General features: G+C 33.9%; 1 protein-coding gene and 1 long non-coding RNA gene across 5 annotated transcripts in view; one reads left to right on the forward strand and one right to left on the reverse strand.

The window, feature by feature from the left end:
• The window catches only part of Abd-B (Homeobox protein abdominal B), a 645,906-nt gene that overhangs the window by 343,617 nt on the left and 283,093 nt on the right, over window positions 1-19,196 (forward strand). The gene's annotated exons all lie outside the window — the stretch shown is intronic.
• Window positions 1-19,196, reverse strand: part of LOC140433247 (uncharacterized) — a 94,799-nt gene that overhangs the window by 843 nt on the left and 74,760 nt on the right. Inside the window, exon 5 of one of the 2 annotated variants that reach the window (XR_011949897.1) lies at window positions 14,630-14,695. The exons of the other annotated variant lie outside the window; for it this stretch is intronic. This is a non-coding gene — a long non-coding RNA (uncharacterized lncRNA). Of the gene's footprint in view, window positions 1-14,629; window positions 14,696-19,196 lie in introns of those variants that run through there. 2 annotated transcript variants of the gene reach the window in all.

The raw sequence follows: 19,196 nt of genomic DNA on the forward strand, positions 1-19,196 counted from the left end.
ACGTGAAGAAGACCTGACATATATGGCCAGAAAACTAAAGGAAGAATAAAAGAAGTGGGGTTTAGAACTCAATACACAAAAAACAAAATATCTCCCAATAGGCGCAGAGCTATCCAACATTCAGATGGACACAACCGAAATTGCATTCTGCACTGAATATACCTACCTAGGAATTGATTTCGACACCACAGGCACAGACAATAGGGAAATTAGAAAACGAATAACCCAGGCCCGTAGAACAATTGGATGCCTTAACGGAGTTCTTTGGAGCTCAGAAATTAGTAAAAGACGAAAATACAATATATATGAATCTCTCATAAAAACCAGCTTAACCTATGGTACAGAGACATGGAGACTAACAGAAAGCAATAAAAGAAAACTCGAAGCAACAGAAATGGATGTATTTAGACGATCACTTCGAATATCTAGGGCAGACAGCATTAGAAACGATGAAGTAAGGAATCGGATGGAGGTAGATGGATCACTGGCAACAGACATAGAAAGGAAACAACTTATATGGTATGGCCATGTTCAAAGAATGCCAGAAACAAGACTACCAAAAATCGCCATGAAATGGATACTACTAAATCGTAAGAAACGAGGAAGACCAAAAAGAACATGGAAGGAGGGAATAACAAAGGCAATGAGCTCCCGAGACTTGACCGAAGAACAATGAAATGATAGAAATTCGTGGAAATTAGGCATCGGACAACGACGCAAGACGTTTTGAAACCGATATATATATATATATATATATATATATATATATATATATATATAGAAGTACTTACACTAATAACTGGTGCCTAGGGAAGTGAATACCTAGAATACCTAGGCCACGTGATGAGGAGACCAAAATATAAAATTTTGAGACACATAATACAGGGAAAGATTCAAGGAAGAAGATCTGTTGGCCGAAGGCAGAACTCATGGTTGAAGAATCTACGTGATTGGTATCAATGCAGATCGATTGTTTAGAGCAGCAAGTTCAAAAATAAAAATAGCCATTATGATTGCCAACCTCCTTCTTCTTCTTCTTCTTTTGGCATCATAACCCTGGATGGGTCTTTGCCTGTCTGGCCATGTCCTTCCATTCAGATCTCTCTTGTGCCCTTCTTCTCCATTGTCTTATGTTCATTGTTTTCAGGTCGTTTTCCACGTCATCCAACCATCTCGTTCTGGGCCTTCCTTTTTTTCGCCTTCCTATGGGTTTCCATTGTAACATTTTCTTTGTTGTTTTTGCATCGTTTTGTCTCTGCACATGTCCCAGCCATGACAGTCTTTGACTTTTCACAAATCTTACAATGTCATAACCTTCATTTAACTCATTAACCTCGTCGTTTCTCCTGATTCTCCATGTGCCATCTTCCTCTTGTACCGGGCCATATACTTTCCTCAGTATTTTTCTCTCGAATGTCCTGAGTTGGGCTTCATCTTTTTTCGTCATTACCCAAGTTTCACATCCATAGGTTACTACGGGTCTAATCAATGTTCTGTAGATAGTCATTTTGGTTCTTTTGTCTAATAATTTCGATGTCATCAATCTTTTATTAGCATAGTATGTACGATTCCCGCTGGAAATACGTGCATTAATTTCGCTACTTACGGAGTTATTCTGATTGATTTCTGTGCCGAGATATGTAAAGGCATCCACTCGTTCGATAGTATAGTTGTCTATTGTGATATTATTTTCATTGTCAGTTATTCTTTTGACTGTCATATACTTCGTTTTTGCTTCGTTTATTTTGAGACCTCTTTTTCTTGCTTCAGGATCAATTTGTTTGAACACTTCCATTAGTCGTGGTTTATTCCTACTAATGATGGCTACATCGTCTGCATATGCAGCAATTTGTACTGATTTAGTGTTTATATGGCCGGTTATATTGGTTTTTCTGATGACTGCCTCAAGAACTAGGTTGAATAGCATGGTTGATAGGGCATCTCCCTGTCTTACTCCCATGTTGATGTTAAACAAGGGAGTCAGTTCTCCATCTACTCTGACTGCGGCTTTTGAACCCTTTGATTGCCAACCTCCAAGTACCAATAATTTAAATATGGTAAAAGTTAAACTAGGGTCATCCAATTAAAAAACAAATATGCAGAAAAAATCTCAAGGTAGAACAGTGAAAAATTAAAATCCCGCATATTACAACATCTTTTTAAAACAAAATTCAACATAATATACAGCAACTGGATGGGGAAAATAAGGCAAACAACGTAAAAAATCAGTGGGATATACTGGAAACAGCTAAAAACTGGAAAAAGCAGTAAAAACAGCTGAAGAGTATCTGCGAAATAAAACAAAGATAATGTTAAAAGATTGGTTCGATGAATAAGAACTAATAATAGAACTAATATCTAATAAAGCAAAGAGTACTAGCGCGAATTAAAAACCTACAAGACCAATCTAAATAAAATATGATTCCCTATAAGGAAGAAAGGAAAAAATAGTCAAAGATCGCCAGAGTGAAAAAAAAAAAGATTAGTTAAACAAAAGTCTTAATATACGATATAGGATAGAGATATGGATATAGAGAAAAGGAAACAGAGATAAAAAGAGACAACAATAAAATAAGAGGATTCTTACTTCACTACAACGAAGTTTTTAACGAAAGTAAGGGATTTAGACGGAGAACAGGTAACATACTAAAAATACAAGATGCTACCCCTTATCATTTAGCAGACCTGCTAGTGGACATAGAGTATCTTGAAGAGATAAAAAGAGCAACTAAAAAGGCACCTGAAACCGTCATAACCTTAGTACACAAGAAAAGAAATAAAATGGTGTTTTTAACACAATATACAAAGTACTTGCAAATGCCCTCCTTATTCGCATAACTTCATTTCTGAAAGATTTAACGAACATTGGAGACTATTAATGTGGGTTCAAAAGAAATACATATACGATTGAGTAGATATTCACTATAAGACAAGTGCTGAAAAGAACATGGGAGTTTAATCAACAGATACACAATTTATTATATAGCTGTCACAAAAATTAAGTAGATTTCTAAGATGTGAGGCGAGAACTCCAAAAGATGCAAAGCAGCAGATACAACTACCGATGCTAATGTTCTCGGCCGACGGTGTACTATTAATGATAGCCTTAGCAGATGATATTGATAATGGACCGTGGAAGTGATGACGTAGATTTTATTGACATCTGTCAGTTTCACTTTCCAAACAAACCTTGTTTAGTGTGGATAATTTGTATTTTTCGTTATTTTTTCATTTTTTTTACAGAATCTTTCCGCTTTTTGCAACATCTAAGTATTCTAATAGTTACTACAATAATTTTACAAGGTTGTGTAAATAATAAAGCATGTTGTTTTATAAAAATAACAATAAAATGGATGTATCAATAAAGTAAGGTTACATTGTCTTTAATTTAAACTTTTAAACTATATTTCATATAAATAGAACATTAAATTATGATGGTATTATTGTAAAAAACACTATACTTAAAAAAAAAACAGCAGAGGAAGCAAAATGTTAACTTTATAGAAATTAAAAAGTCTTGAGATTGGGCATTTCAACTTTTGTTTGGAAAGTAATTGACAGTTGTGACGTCACACTTCCACGGTCCATAATCGCTAAAACCACAATATCAGTTAAAGAACAATTCCTAAAATTAGAACAAGAGACCAATAAAATGGGATTAGGTATTAATAAAAATAAGACAATATACATGTGCGTCACAAGATAAGTCAATAGGAGACAAGATTGAATAAGGCAAAATGTCAACGGGGAATTTCAATTTTGAAAGAGTCAGAAAATTTAAATATTTGGGAGGCAGAGATGCTGGTACACAAAGAACCCCAACAAAAACAAATATAGAACTTAAGGAACCAAGTACTCAGTACTTAGACATTGTAAGAGAGGCCAAGGCGCAGGTTTTAAGATATACAGATCACATCCAACGAGAATCAGATTACCTACGGCCGAAACTAGCATGGCAGTCTTACACAAAAAATGCTCGCAGGCCATGGCTGCTTCCTTGACTACCTTGTTAAGAGGTTTAGGAGGACACAGTCCAATCAGTGCCTTTACTGTGGTCTTTCAGATACTGGTACACACACGATGTTGGAGTGTGAGCGTTGGGCGGATAAAAGAGAGAAGTTTGAAAGATAATGTAACTGCAGAATGTTTGATTACGGGAGAGAAATTGTGGACAAAATGATGAGGGATGCGTGGTGGTGGACACGGATCCACAAACTTATCAGGGAGCTGCTCTCTTCCAAAGAACGAGAGGAGAGGGAACTCGCATCAGAATTCTGAAACGAGCAGGCCAAAATAGAAGAGAATGATAGACAAATGACGCGATAGAGATAAGAACCTCGCTAAGGCAGCGGGTTGTGGTGGTTCGTGTGGGTGTGATTTTCCCTATGAATGTGTGGGAGAAAGAATGGGAATTTGGTGATAGCAGGGCATTAAGAGAGATGTTTTGTCTCAACTGGCTCTTCAATACTGAGGTCTGGAGTTACAGAGGAGAGGTTTTGTAGTTGGACGCCGACCATCTCAGATTGGTGACGGGAGTAAGTGGCAAAGGTCTAACCCCCTCGGGCATCTCGTTCTGGCACAACTTCGTAAGGATATTAGGAACATAACACTACCTGGATAAGACACAGGTGTCTGTATGCAAATTTTTCTTTTTCTCCTTAAAGATGTAAAAAAACTAACCCAGAAGGAATAAGACTATCAGGAGGGCAATGAACCAGATCCAGAACCAGAGCTAAAGAGTTAGTACTTAAAATTTAATAAGTAACGTTGACTACTGCTATTCTTAACGTTAAATACTCGTTAACATGATAAATATTGTAATATTTGAGAACTTCACACTCGTACTAGAATGTTATTTCTTACATTTATTATTTTTAGTTAACAGATACTTTACCAATCAGTATAATATTGTATACATCTTCGCTCATGACAAATGATAGTTATGTACTTTAAGTACATAAAAATTTATTAATAATCACTACAAATAATCAAATATTTTTCTCAATCATACAAATTACTTCGGTTGTTTAAGCAAAGAAATCTTAAATATTTACGGACGTTGCTGCCTGAACATGACACTTTTATGACAACATTAAAATTAAATGTGGTATATCTTTAGCATAATATACAAAAAACGACGTTTTGCAAAAACAGGTGTATTGAAATATTGTACAGATGAATTTTTATTACTTTTTTGTTTATATTGGGAAAGACAGACTTTTTACAGATAACTCTCACAATTTATTGATTTTCTAAAACAACTACCGCAGCAGTCTAATTGTATTCCCGGAAACATCGCAAAACATCTGGAGTTTTAATTAAAATGAACAGGATAAAATTAAAATTAATTCGAAAATATTTATTAATTAATACAAAATTTGTATTTAACGTCTATGTATATTAACATTTAACGTAATTAAATGAAATTACCACACGAAGTAACGTTTTCCGTATTAAAAAAATGTAACAAAGCATACACGCAAATAAATTTTTTGATGTCCTCTACGGAGTAGGAAGCTGGAGCTCCACCTCTCTCTTTTAAACACCTTTAGAAGAAGAAGAAGACAAGCAAATTGGAAAAATGTATACGTATAAGTATCTGGGCCACGAGATTAAATTAGGAAGAGACGATCAAATAACAGAGTTAAGGAGAAGTATAAGACGAACACGAACAGCTTACGGAAAACTAAGAGATCAAATACTCCCAAATGCTGCAAAAGGAAGATCTTTGATCAGTGTGTGCTCCCAGTTCTAATGGATGAAGCAGAAACGTTGACTCAGAAAAGTAATCAGAATAAAATACAAGTGGCACAGAGTACAATGAAGTGGCAATGTTGAATATATCCCTTAGAGACAGTTTAAAATCAAAAAGTTAAAAGAAAAACTGGGTTATGGACGCAACTAAAAAAATTACAACTCTAAAATGGAACGGGACAGGCCATGTTGTCAGAGGCAGCGATGAAAGATTTTTTTACTACTACCACTTGTCGGTTTATAACGTTCTCCGCCGTTTTCCGACTTCCAATCGCCACTTAGACCGGTTGTTCCATAGATCTTCTTGTATGGCTCTCTCTCTCAGTTCTTTATTTATTCCTATATATATTTATAACTTTTTCTCGGTCTACCTCGTTTGCTCTTTCCTTCTGGTTGCCATTTGAGTATTTCTTTTGGCATTCGTTGTTCGTCCATTCTTTGTATGTGTCCGAACCAGATAAGTTGTTTTGTTGTTAGGTCATCTGTGATTGTTCGTTTGATTCCCATTATTTCTCTAATGCGTTCGTTGGTAATCCTTTCTCTTCTAGATCTTCCTGCGGCTCTTCTCCACAAATCCATTTCCGTCGCTTTCAGCGTTGACAGTATTCTTTCTTTCAGTGGCCATACCTCACAGCTGTATAAAGTGATACTTTTTACTATAGTCTCATATATCCTCTTTTTATTCTCTTTGCTGATCGATTGGTCCCATAAAATGGTGTTTAACATTGTTATGGCTTTGTCTAATGTTCCATCTTATGAAATAGTGATAACTAGGTATTTGTAGTCACAGCAGTGCTTTATCGTAATGTTATCGTCTAATATGAGATCTTTTTGTTCTGTTCCAATGCACAGGTATTCGGTTTTCTTTTTATTTACTTCTAGACCCCATATATCATACTCTTCAATTAATTTTCGTGCCAAATAGTTTAAATCGTCATAATCTTGAGCCATTATTACTTGATCGTCTGTAAAGTTAAACGTATATACCATAGTATTGGTGAGCGGTATCCCCATTGTCCTGCATTTTTGTTTCCATCTTTTTAAAGCACTTTCGAGGTATATTTTAAATAAAGTGGAAGACAAGCAACATCTTTGCTTTAATCCTTTTGATGTTATAAATCCTGTTGTTATTTGTGTCCCTAAAGATTATTTGACATCAATATGATGTTCTCATCATTACAATCTTGTCTATAAAACCAATAAGCAATTTAATTCTAGCCTAACTTAACTAAGAGAATCCATTAATACCAAGTTACACTCTTTAGCAGTCTTATTTTTCTTATTCTAGTTTAGTACATCACTTTAACTTGTACACTTTACACCACACGTTTTCGCACTTTAGTTTAACATTTTCATCTTATCCTCCAATCCTTCGTGCCAGACCTTGTCGAAGGCCTGTGCTACATTAAAAAATAACGCTGAGCATATCTTTTTTTCTTCAAGTGATCATTCAATCACGTCCGTGATCCGGTGAATTTGATCAATTGTAGAGTGCTGATTTCGAAATCCGAATTGGTGATCAGGGATGAGTCATCTACATTTAAAAATAGGTTTTGGCCTTTTGAGCAAGAGCTGTTTGAACAGTTTTGCCATAATCGGTAGCAAGGTTATTGGTCGATACGACGTCATTTTATATGGCGGTTTTGGGATCATGATGATCTCAGATACCCATAGTTGTGGAACATAATTTAAACGAAACGATGTGGTGATTAGGTTGGTAAGTTTAACCAAGGCCTTTCTAGGTAGCTTCTTAAGAACCTGGTCAGTTATCAGATCGTAGCCAGGTGCCTTTTTGGGATTAATGTTCGTGTTGATTTCATTTTTAGTGTGATTGAGTGTGATGGTGTGATGGCTTTTGGGCCATCACATTTGGTGTGTGGTAACCACATCATCTTGTCGAACAACTTCTGGGAGAGATTAATCAATGTCTACTATATATGGTTGGATGATGATGAGAGATGGATCAAAAAAATATTAGAATGGAGACCTAGACATGATATTTATCGTTATCGAGGACGTCCAAGGTGGTCGGATAACATCAAGCGCATCCAACATAACTGTATTCAAGGTACTCAAGATCGGATGCAATGAAATTATTTACGGGAGGCCCATGCTCAGCAGTGGACTCAAAATGGTTAATGAGGATGTTGATGATGATGATGATAATAACTATTACTATTGTTATGAAGATATTTTCTTGTGTTATCTTAATGTAATTTACTATTTTTTGGAAATATGTAGGTAAGCCACAATTTTACTTTCAAATAAGTTTATTTGACGTTTCGATTTCCACTTCGGAAATCGTTCACAAAATACAAAATTTTATTGATCTTTAAAATTGTAACCTTTCTGGGATCATGGATAAACTGGCTCTGTGCAGAATTTTTTGTAATCTTCTACTTGAATATGCTGAACGTAAATTTAAGTCTTTTGGTATAAGTCAGGGGAGGCCATCACGTCGATCGCGATCGACCAGTCGAACGCGGTCAAGGAAAAAAATATCGAAAAAATAAAATAAATATTACGAAAATTATTGGAGCGACGTATGAAGTATCCACTCTATACATAATACTATAAAAGTTATAGTATATGTACTATATAGTGACTATAAATGGGTAGCCGCTTTCTTTCCCTTTTCATTCTGCTATTTCTATCCTGCTTTCGTATGAGCGAATCACATCATGGTAAATCATGGTAAAAGAAAATTGTTGCAGCTTAATCTGCAAAGGAAATTTAGAGTGTCAATTCAACACACTGCACAATAAATACCAATCAGAATTTCCACCTAAGAGTGAAGTGAGAAAGAATAAACTTCAAGCATTAAAATATCTTTTGACTGCGCAGGAAAATATGTTCTGTAAGCCGAATGGTCGAACAGTCTAAGGCTGTAACTGAAGCTTCATTCTTAGTTTGTTATGAAATTTCGCGAAAGTGTAAGACGTTTTCTGATGACGAATATGTCGAAGAAATATTCGAAGATTTATCAAATTTACTGTTTGTTAATTTCAAAAATAAAAATGAAAAAAAAAGGTACACATGATCTGCAGCTGCCAAGAAATACTGTGATGCGTCGTATAGAAATGTTGAGTAAAAATCTTAATGAACAACTGCAAAGAGATCTACTCCGGTGCGTTGCTTTTTCGTTACAGCTTGATGAGTTGACGGATATCATGTCGTTGATGATTTCTCAACAAGAGAAGAGTTGCTAAGAATGATATCCTTAAAAGGCAAAACACGTGGCATTTATTTATTCACGGAATTCAAAAATTTTGTCGGTAAGATTAATTTAGCTTTATTTAAGCTTGTTTCAATAACGATAGATAGGGCTCCGACCTAGATTGGTGTTAGTAATGGATTTTTATCACTATGTCATAAAGAAGAAGATTTCCCGGACTTCATTAATTACTACTGCTTTATTTATCAACAGGTCTTAACCAGTAAAAGTTTTAACACAAAAGACGTGATGGATATTGTGTTTAAAATTGGCAATTCAATAAGAGGCAAATTTCTGCAAAGACTACTGTTTAAGCAACAACTGGATGACAAAGGTGGCTTGAGTTGCAGCAAGTTTTTGCAAAGGTTTCAAGATTTGTTAAATTTCTTAACTAAAGGGGTGATGATCATTAGCAATTACGTGACTTAGACTAGCAATGTAATTTGGCATTTCTAGCAGATTTCACTGGTAAACCGAGCATATTGAATCTGGAACTGCAAGGCAAGAACAAAACATTATCAGAAATGATAAGTTCTATTGCATCATTCAAACTTCAAGCAGTATATTTGATAGTTGATATTGTAAAGAAAAGGTTTCTCAGATTCACGAACATTAAATTTGACATGAAAAAACACCCTGCCTATGTTTTCAAGCCACAATATGCATCAGAAATTCAGTCAGTGGTATCAGGCTTTAAAATCCGTTTTAGAGATTTCAATAAAATTGAAAAGTTTATCAAGTATCGATTCAATGATACTATTCATGAAGCCTTTGAAATATCCAAACAATTTGAAGAGATATTCCAAATGGACCAACTTTTTCAGCAACATCTAGATTTCTGGCCATTGGTGTGCAATGACAAATATCCAAATTTAAAAAAATGTGCTGAACAACTGCAATCATGTTCAACCTATTTATGTGAATCAGCGTTTTCATACTGAAAACAAACGAAAAGTAAACAGCGTTCCAGTTTGACTAATGCTCATACGTTGGATTCTTGGTTGGCCATTTTCAACTTCAGGCCAGATCTTAAGAATCTAGCAAAAACTGTTCAAACGGCAAGTCTCACATTAATTTTTTTTTAATTAATATAGTTGGAAAAATAAATGAATAAGAATTACTACTTTTGTTTTATTTAGGTATTACTAATCCACACTGGCGAGGAATAAAACTAATCCATCCAGAATTTTAGCGTTCAAAGCCGTATCTGTTTTACTCACACTCAAAATTCTTTTTAGATCTCGAAAGCTGATAGAATAGTCTTTCAGAATCACTGTTTGATTTTCTGAGATATATTGAGCTACTCTGAGATATTCAGCTTTTTTTTTCACTTTAAAATTCTGGATTAAAATTTTATTGCTCGCCAGTATAGTTAAAAAATTCCTAGTCGGTAGATCGCAAAGAATCAGAAAGGCAGACAGTAGATCTCGAGTCCGATTAAGTTGGCCACCCCTGGTATAAGTTATTATCCCTGCATCTTGAGGTATTATGGGTATAGAAATCGAAACGTCAAATAATCTTATTTTAAAGTAAAATTCTGGCTTATTCCTAACAAAAATAGTAAATTGCATGCATACCTACTACATCTATAATATCCTTGTTAGATACATTCATAATGCTCCTAAAGTGTAAAGGTTCTATATACCACAGAATGAAGGAGATATTCACATCATTCCTGAAGGTCGGTGGCAAAATAAAAATAACAATAATTTAGTATGAAAGACATAGTTCACTAATTATAATCGCGAATATTTAGTAAAATTTACATATCACAAATAAATTACCGCGTTTGCGAATGAAATATGAGCCTATTATATTTTATACTCATCAATCTTCACCAATTTATTCGCAATTTTATCTTGTTAAAATAATACCTAGTGGGGGAATTAGCATGTCACACAACATTGTTGCAAATAAGTATATGTTACCTGTTAATTATTGAGTATAAACAGGAGTATAAATATAAAAAGTTGTTTTTATGTACCATGCATGACTGCACGATCAAAATCGCTTGTTTTATCATGTAATTGTTCAGGGCCGTATCCAACTGAACACAAAATGCATTTTCTAATTGCAAGTTTTATCCAACAAAGCAGGTCATGGATTACTTGTAAGGAGAATATCTTGGTAGAGTTGGAACAGGTCTCAGTAGAACAAGCATAACGTAAGCTTCCGCGGTAACAAAACATAATATTTGTAAAGATGCAGGTTGTGGTAATACATTTGATATTATAACCATAAAATGTATTCATAATGGAGAATCCATATTATCAGTAGTAATCGTAATCATTTAAGAATCATTAAGAAAGGGAGATTTTATTCTGTAGAATTTTTGCACAAATTATGTCCACTGTCCAGGCAAAAATATTGGTAAATTAGATTGAAAAACTGAAAGAAATCAGTGTTTAAATATAAAACTTTAAATTTTAAAGCTATTCATTACGTTAAATCTATAAAAAATTCTTCATGAAGAGGTCAACAAGTCACTACATAACATTGGAGCATATTCAGAGAGAAAGTCATAACGATATGGCTATTAACATTTATACTAAAGTAAAAAACAACTGTCAATTTTCGTAACCTATTTAACAGAAAATTAAAGTAATAATATTATGAAAAATCTTTAGTTAGCATAGAACTATAGGCGGTGAAACAGGCTCTACTGAACTATCGGATTGATTCAAGAGATCGGATTGTAATGCAAAGTATATCTTCTTCTCATGACACCGTCTTCTTTTGAAGGTTGGCGATCCAAATGGCAATTGTAGTTTTGGCAACTGCTGCGCGAAACTGATGAGCGGTCGAACCATCATCTCAGGTCTTTCAGCCATGAGTTCTGGCATCTTCCTACGGATCTTTTGACCTGTACTTTTCCTTCCAGTATAACTTGAAGTAATTCATATCTTTCGCCTCTCAACACATGACCCAAGTATTGCATTTTCCTCTCTTTGATTATTCTTAGTAATTCTTTTTGTTTACACATGCGACGAAGTACCTCAACATTAGTAACTCTTTGTACCCATGGAATTCTCAACATTCGTTCTGAACTACCGCATTTATTATATTTTGTAGTTTTTGTGCATTGCTTGCTATTAAGACGGTATCATCAGCTTATCTGATGTTGTCTATGCTGATTCCGTTAATCTTAATTCCACCTTGGACCTCGTCTAATGCTTCTCTGAATATAGACTCCGAATACAAATTAAATAGTAGCGGTGATAAGACGCAACCCTGTCTCACTTCTCGTCGGATTTGTATATCTTCGGATGTACATGGATGTATATGTATATACTTAGGCAAAGTATATATCAAAATGTCAATACCAAAAATTGATATTAAAAATATAGAACATGCCCGAAGATATATTTCCTTAGAACAAGCTACCAGGACAGATGAAGTAACCAAATCAAAGAAATCAATAGAGTATTAAAAATAAGATCAACAGACTTTCGTATAGAGAAAGATCATCAGTGAGCGACAGGAGATTACGTTTGCTGCTGCTTTGTCTGTTGACATTACTGCTTTTGACAAAAAGTTAAAAAGATATATTTTAGAGTGTGGCCATTTAAAACGAAAAAAATCACCATTATACTTTCTATCTTTTTAACTGATTTGACTCGAAATTCTTCGTATAAGTTAGGTTAGGTAGGTAATATTTTTAAGGATTGTGTCCATTAACCACGGGCTTTAACATTTATTCTATTCTGATTATCGTTATGTACAGTCTTCTTGGTCGATAGTTTAGGTTGAGTTTCTACGAAGTTTCTGTTATAATAATAACACCGTCATCCCCAAAGCAGACCATGCTGACATGTTTCTTATTCATTTGGTATTCATTCGTTTTATAAAAGATGAGGCTTTTTATTATTTTAGCTCTTAATATATTGTACAGAAATCGACTAAGTATGTTCCTTCTCTGATTAAAAATCATTGATTAGTTCTTTAACAAATCTTCAAAACAGTCCATAAAATAAAATGAGTTCATCGAATAGTGAAGATGAATTTAGTAGCACAGCACCAAATATTATGCAGTTAGCTGCGAACACTACCGAGAACCTATTACCAGAAAAATCTAGAGGAAAATATGAAAAGGTATATCAGCAATTTATGGATTGGCGTACAACAAATAATGTACATTTTCTGAAAACGTACTCTTTTCTTATTTTGAAGAATTCGCTAAGAAATTTAAACCATCCTCATTATGGGCAATATATTCTATGCTAAGAAGTGTTATAACTTTGAAAAATAATGTTAATATTGAAAATTACCCGAAATTGCGAGCTTAAAAGCGATCTAAAAAGGCAATCAGAAGGTTTTAAAAAACTTTTTTTAAATGGAGCTCCTGATGTACAGTACTTGTTATTTACATATGTACAGTAGTTGTTATTTAAAAGTATAACATAAATGTGCCTACTTATAATACTTTTAAGGTTATTGCAATTATTGGAATATGTGGAGCTTGTAAAAAACAAGAGTTAAAAAATCTTAAAATTTGTGACATTGATGATTTAAGTACCATCTTATTGGTTAAAATTTCTGATACGAAAACCAAAATATGTAGATCTTTCGTTATTTCCGGAAATTTCTATAAAATCTGCAAACAATATATAGAAATTCGACTACAGATTAGCGATCCGCAAATAAATCAATTTTTTCTTAATTATCTAAGAGGTAAATGTACTAAACAGGTGGTAGAATTAAACAAAATAGGCGGTGTTCCTAAACAAATAGCTGAATATTTAAAGTTACCAGATCCCAACATGTACACAGGTCACTGTTTAAGACGAACTTCTGCCACTATTTTGGTAGATGCCGGTGGTGATTTAATGGCTCTTAAACGACATGGCGGATGGAAATCTTCAACAACGGCCGAAGGATATGTCGATGAGTTAATAAATAAGACTTTAACAGCCAATGGAATTATAAATTCAATTGAAAGTAATTTACAGACCTTTACATACACTGAAAATACCAATGTTCAAAAAGAACCCGTACAGTTTACGTCATCTCACCATTCACCACGTATTATTGAACAACCGCCAAACTCAGATAAGGGTGTAGTTATAAATAATTGCCAACATTTTACAATTAATTATTATAAATAAATGTGTAATTTAAATTGTTCCCGAATTTTGTTAAATAAATAAAAGTTACTTGTTATACTTTTTATTTTTATAAATGAAAATAATCGTAGAAAAAGTACAAGTATAATAGTACACAACTTGAGTTGTAAGCCTATCACATGCTTGTAAAATTACTGCGCTCGCCGCTACGCGGCTCGCGCGCAACTTTTTTACTCACATGTAATAAGCTTCTTGCAACTCTCGTTATGTAATATACTATTTACTTCTTCTTTTGATACAATATCTAGTATATTTTTGTTTTTTGCAGTACATTATTGATAAAGGCGTTTGGTCCTGTAGACCATTACACGTAGATAGACCTTTTGTGTATACTTTACAATACATTGCAGTCAAAGCAGCAGCGTAGTTTGTTCCCTGTCCATTATTGTTCCAAGAGAGGTCTCACGTTACAGAGTTTCTTATACTCACTAGAATTACACAGGAAGCCCATAGGACTCTCGAACGTGTACATGATATATATATATATATATATATATATATATATATATATATATATATATATATATATATATATATATATAAAATTTAATTTAATTAACTCATTTAAGTATTTTATTGTATGATTTTCCATAGCCTTGGTATCCTGAAAAAAAAAAAATAATATACTATAAACTTAAAATACTTATTAAAATACCTACACCATTAAAATTAAATTATCAACAAGAAAAAATGTCAAAATATAAATCGACCTCTAAAAGACTTAAAGTTTGTCGTAACAATAATAATTTTTTAATTGCTTTTCTATTCGCTCCGTGCGTGACTGACGCGACACCTACCGCCTTCATCTGACAGTTTTGGACCTACCAATTTTCAGGTTAAACATATGACATATGTTTGACATTGTTAAATACATGCGAAATTGACAATTATTAATAATTAACTTTTTAATTATATTTTTTCAGTTTATCTACAAAATAAATGTAGTATTAAAAACTGGGTTTCCCAAAATTCATCATAATATATCTTTTCAACTATAAACGGAAAAGAAAGGGAAAAATCTAGTACTGGCAAATCAAGTTTTTCACGCGAAAGAGCATATATTTAAAAACAGTAATAGTAAAAGTTAGGATATAAAAGCTGAAGTCATCAGGCACTCTGCAGTTAGCTTGAAGCCTTATGAAATATCATTTAAGGTAAATTATTTAAATTTTTCCTATTTCAATTGCATAAAAAATGCAAAATGCAAAATTATGTGATATTTAGTTTTTCATACTAATAGCACGGATCCATCTTTTTCTTTTCTCTAATTTATATGTAATCTTTGGGAACCTATAAAAACTACACTTACTATTTTTGCTATTATTATCACAATTAAATACGCAATATGTATTTGCACACATTTTTGATAAAATTTATGCGTAAAAAGGTAGGTCCAATTTTGTCACATTTCGCCGCTACGCACGCTGGCATCGTTTCAAAGTACCCCTACCATGGTCACGCACGGAGCGAATAAGGGAAAGAGTGCGAAGTAATTATATTTATATCGAAATAAGCGTAGAAATTGTTTGTCTTCAAGAAAACAGTCTCTATGTCAATATCTAAAAGGTAAATACGTCCTTAGATCGAATCTGATACACTATTAATATTGAAGAGTAAAAATAAACAGTTTATGTTTATTCTCCAACATACAGTATTTAATATTAGTCTCAAGATGCATATATTAAGCACAATTTGTATGTTATTAGACTATTCAAGACCAAAATAAATACACCAGCCATTTATCAACGTAACTTTTTGCGCACAACGGCATTTTCGTAAAAACTTTTAGCAGATTAGGACCGTACTCAGGTCAAACACATTGCGATTAAACTTGGACAATATTGGCAAGTATTATAAGTTACATCAAACTGAAGCCACTAAAGCAATACCAACCAATTTATAGATCTAAACTACACGCAATACTTATTGAAAACTAGAAAAATACTTGTTAGCTATAGGTTCTACACTGCCGTAATGCATTCAATCGCGTACAGCACGATAAGCTAATTGAAATTATTAGTGAAGAAGGACTAAATGAAAGGGACTATAACTATTATTCGAAACATATAGAATCATATACGATTATTTTCGTATTGTCAGGAAACTCAAACTAGATTAATGTAGGAACGGGAGCTAGACAGGAGGCAGGACTGTGTGCTCTCTCCTATTTGATTTAGCGTAGGTATACGCAAAACACACAGAGAAGAAGTTGTTTAAATTAAAATCTTGACAGAAACCGTAGGACAAGAAACTAGTAAAAACGGGCCTACCGCAAACAACTCATCAAAAACAAAAGTTTTTTTATTTGGTAAAAGCAATAATAATATGCTAGTAGTAAATATTCGAAAATACGGTACTGAAAATGAATGAAAATTTATAAATGTAATCAACGAAATCAGCAGTCCGTTTAACTATTCCACAGAGATTAGAGAAAGAACATAAATTGTAAGAAATTGATTTATAGACACGTAAGAGATCCTTTTTAAAACTAAAATTTCTTATTCATTCTATAGGTATATCTTAAAGGCAGGTTTACACGTACCGCTAGCCGCACGAACACAACTGCGCAGTGACATCATGTCAACACACTTTTGGGCCAGTCCAGCCTTGTCTGCCAACGCTGTCTCAAATATAGAGCTTGTCTATTTTTCATGCCAATGGCCCTCGTCGGCGTCTCCTGTAACTCCTTGCCGTCTGTTTTAGTCACGTCTAAATACATCGTTTCCGTCGCTGGTGTACATATTTGTAACAGTAATACGACACTGACAAGACAACAAGCGACTGAGTTCACTAAGTAGGAACTGGCGTGTCATTGAGTCTGGCACCAGCTACTGTAAATCTGGCTTAACACATGCGTAGTGATTATGAATGTTGCGTTTTTCCAGGGATCGTATTGCTCTTTTTACGCTGTCTTTCCATATATCCCTATTTTGGATGGCACGTAGCGCATTAACAAAGTTCGTGTTTAATAACTTCTCGACTGTTAAAAGTCTATTGGGGTGGTGATCGCCGTCTACTTCTTTTTTTATTAAGTTTTCCTTAGAATGATAGTCACTCCATATTATCCGCACATGTTATATGTCCAAAGAATGTTAATATTTTTGAATATATGGAACTGGAAAGAGTGTTGTGGATTGTTAACTTCCGAAAGAACAGATGCACTTGTTCTCCTGGGTGCCTGAGAAATTTGAACCATTCTTCTCCAAAACCACATCTTAAGTGCATCCGTTCTTTTCCTATCTGCTGGTCGGATAGTCCACGTTTCAGAGGCATAGCTAATAGTACGAGATCCCACTGCAACATTACTACGTTCATAACGTAGTTAATCAAACTCACATTTTTACATAGATAAATTTAAGAATAGGAGAATACATTGATGACAGATTGTCAGTCAAAATGACACATCATCATCATCATCATCATCATCAACACCATTTTTTGTGATTGTTAATGTTTCCGCTCTATAAGTGAGTACAGGTAACATATATTGGTCAAAGATTTATCTTTTGAGGCACATGGGTATATCCATAGACATAAATTTTATATCCTAAGTATTTATACGATGTAGTCTGCACAATATCCCTTCCGTCAGCAGCAATATTTCGATTTAGCACCAGATTAGTCATTATTTGCGTCTTGTTCATATTAATCTTTAGTCCAATCTCCAAGGAAGCGGGAAGATATCATTTTTCAAACATTATTGTTGCATCATCCATACGATCGGCTATAAGGTCGATGTCATCCACAAATTTCAAATTACTGAACTGCTCTCCATTTATGTTGATACCATGCGTCGTGAATAGCTTTGGAGAGACGGTGTCTCCTTGCAGTACTCCTCGCTATATACAGAATTTATTTGTTTCTTGTTCAGATAGTCTTAAGCTAGCTGTGGCATTTTGGTAAATATATTTGATTATGTTAGTGTAGCGATGGTCTATTCGGCATTCTGTCAATGTTTCTAACATTTTCTGATAGCTTATGGTATTGAATGTATTCTCGTAGTCGACAAATATCAGTGCCAATGGTTTGTTGTATTCTGCAGACTTTTCTTTCAGGTTCTTCATCACTAGTAAGTGGTCGTTAGTGGTGTATCCCGATCTAAATCCAGCTTGTTCTTTAGGCTGATAGAAGTCTAATTTAGTGTCCAGTCTTTTTTTTGATAATCTTTGTGAAAAGTTTATATATGTGTAAAAGCAAACTGATAGGACGGTAGTTTTTTAGATTTGTTATGTCTCCTGCCTGTGTAATAAAATAATCACTGCATTCTGCATTTTCCCATTGAGAGGGAGTTTTTCCTTGGTAGATGCGATGGGTGAAAAACTTGGCCAAAGCCTGGATAATTTTATTTCCACTTAGTTTGATCGCTTCGATCACTACTCCGTCATTGTCAGCGATTTGTTATTTTTCATTTCTAAAAGTACCGTTTTGATTTCGTATGGAGTTATTTCTGATCCCTGGTTTGTGATTTTGGGCAGGGGCTGATCTTACCTTTCGTCGGTGCTCTCATACATTTCGCGATAAACGGATTCGACAACCTCAAGGGTTTCGGTTCTATTAGTAGTACTGTTTTATTAACATTACAAAAGTGAACACAAAAAGTTTAAATTCAATTATTGGTAATTAAGTTTTGAACAAAAATTGCGGTACATATACGTAACTAAGAAGCCTTGAGGTTGAACCGACAAACCTGCAAAATAAGCATACACAATCTGCATATTAATACGATCTCACAACTTACCTAAAATTACCATAACTATTATAATTAACTGATGAGTTCTATGCATCTATTATTCGTTAATTTTTTTTAATTATTATAATAAAAACTTTTAATCAATATTGATTAAGATTAAGTTTTTAATGCAATAGAATATTTATTATAATTGCTAACACAACTTACGTAAAACCCACTAATTTATTACTTCAATTATTACACAATTATTGCCTTTCAAATTAATATAAGTTTTTCTGTATGAATATTACTTATGATATTTTCATAGCGTAGTTCGTATTAATCAGGCTATGCAGGAGATAAAATGTCTTACCCAATATGATTTTCCGCTTAATTTAATCTAATTTAAGGCTCCAATTTCGTTGATTGATTTTCA

This window comes from Diabrotica undecimpunctata, chromosome 2, assembly GCF_040954645.1.
Source record: "Diabrotica undecimpunctata isolate CICGRU chromosome 2, icDiaUnde3, whole genome shotgun sequence".
Lineage (NCBI taxonomy): Eukaryota > Metazoa > Arthropoda > Insecta > Coleoptera > Chrysomelidae > Diabrotica > Diabrotica undecimpunctata.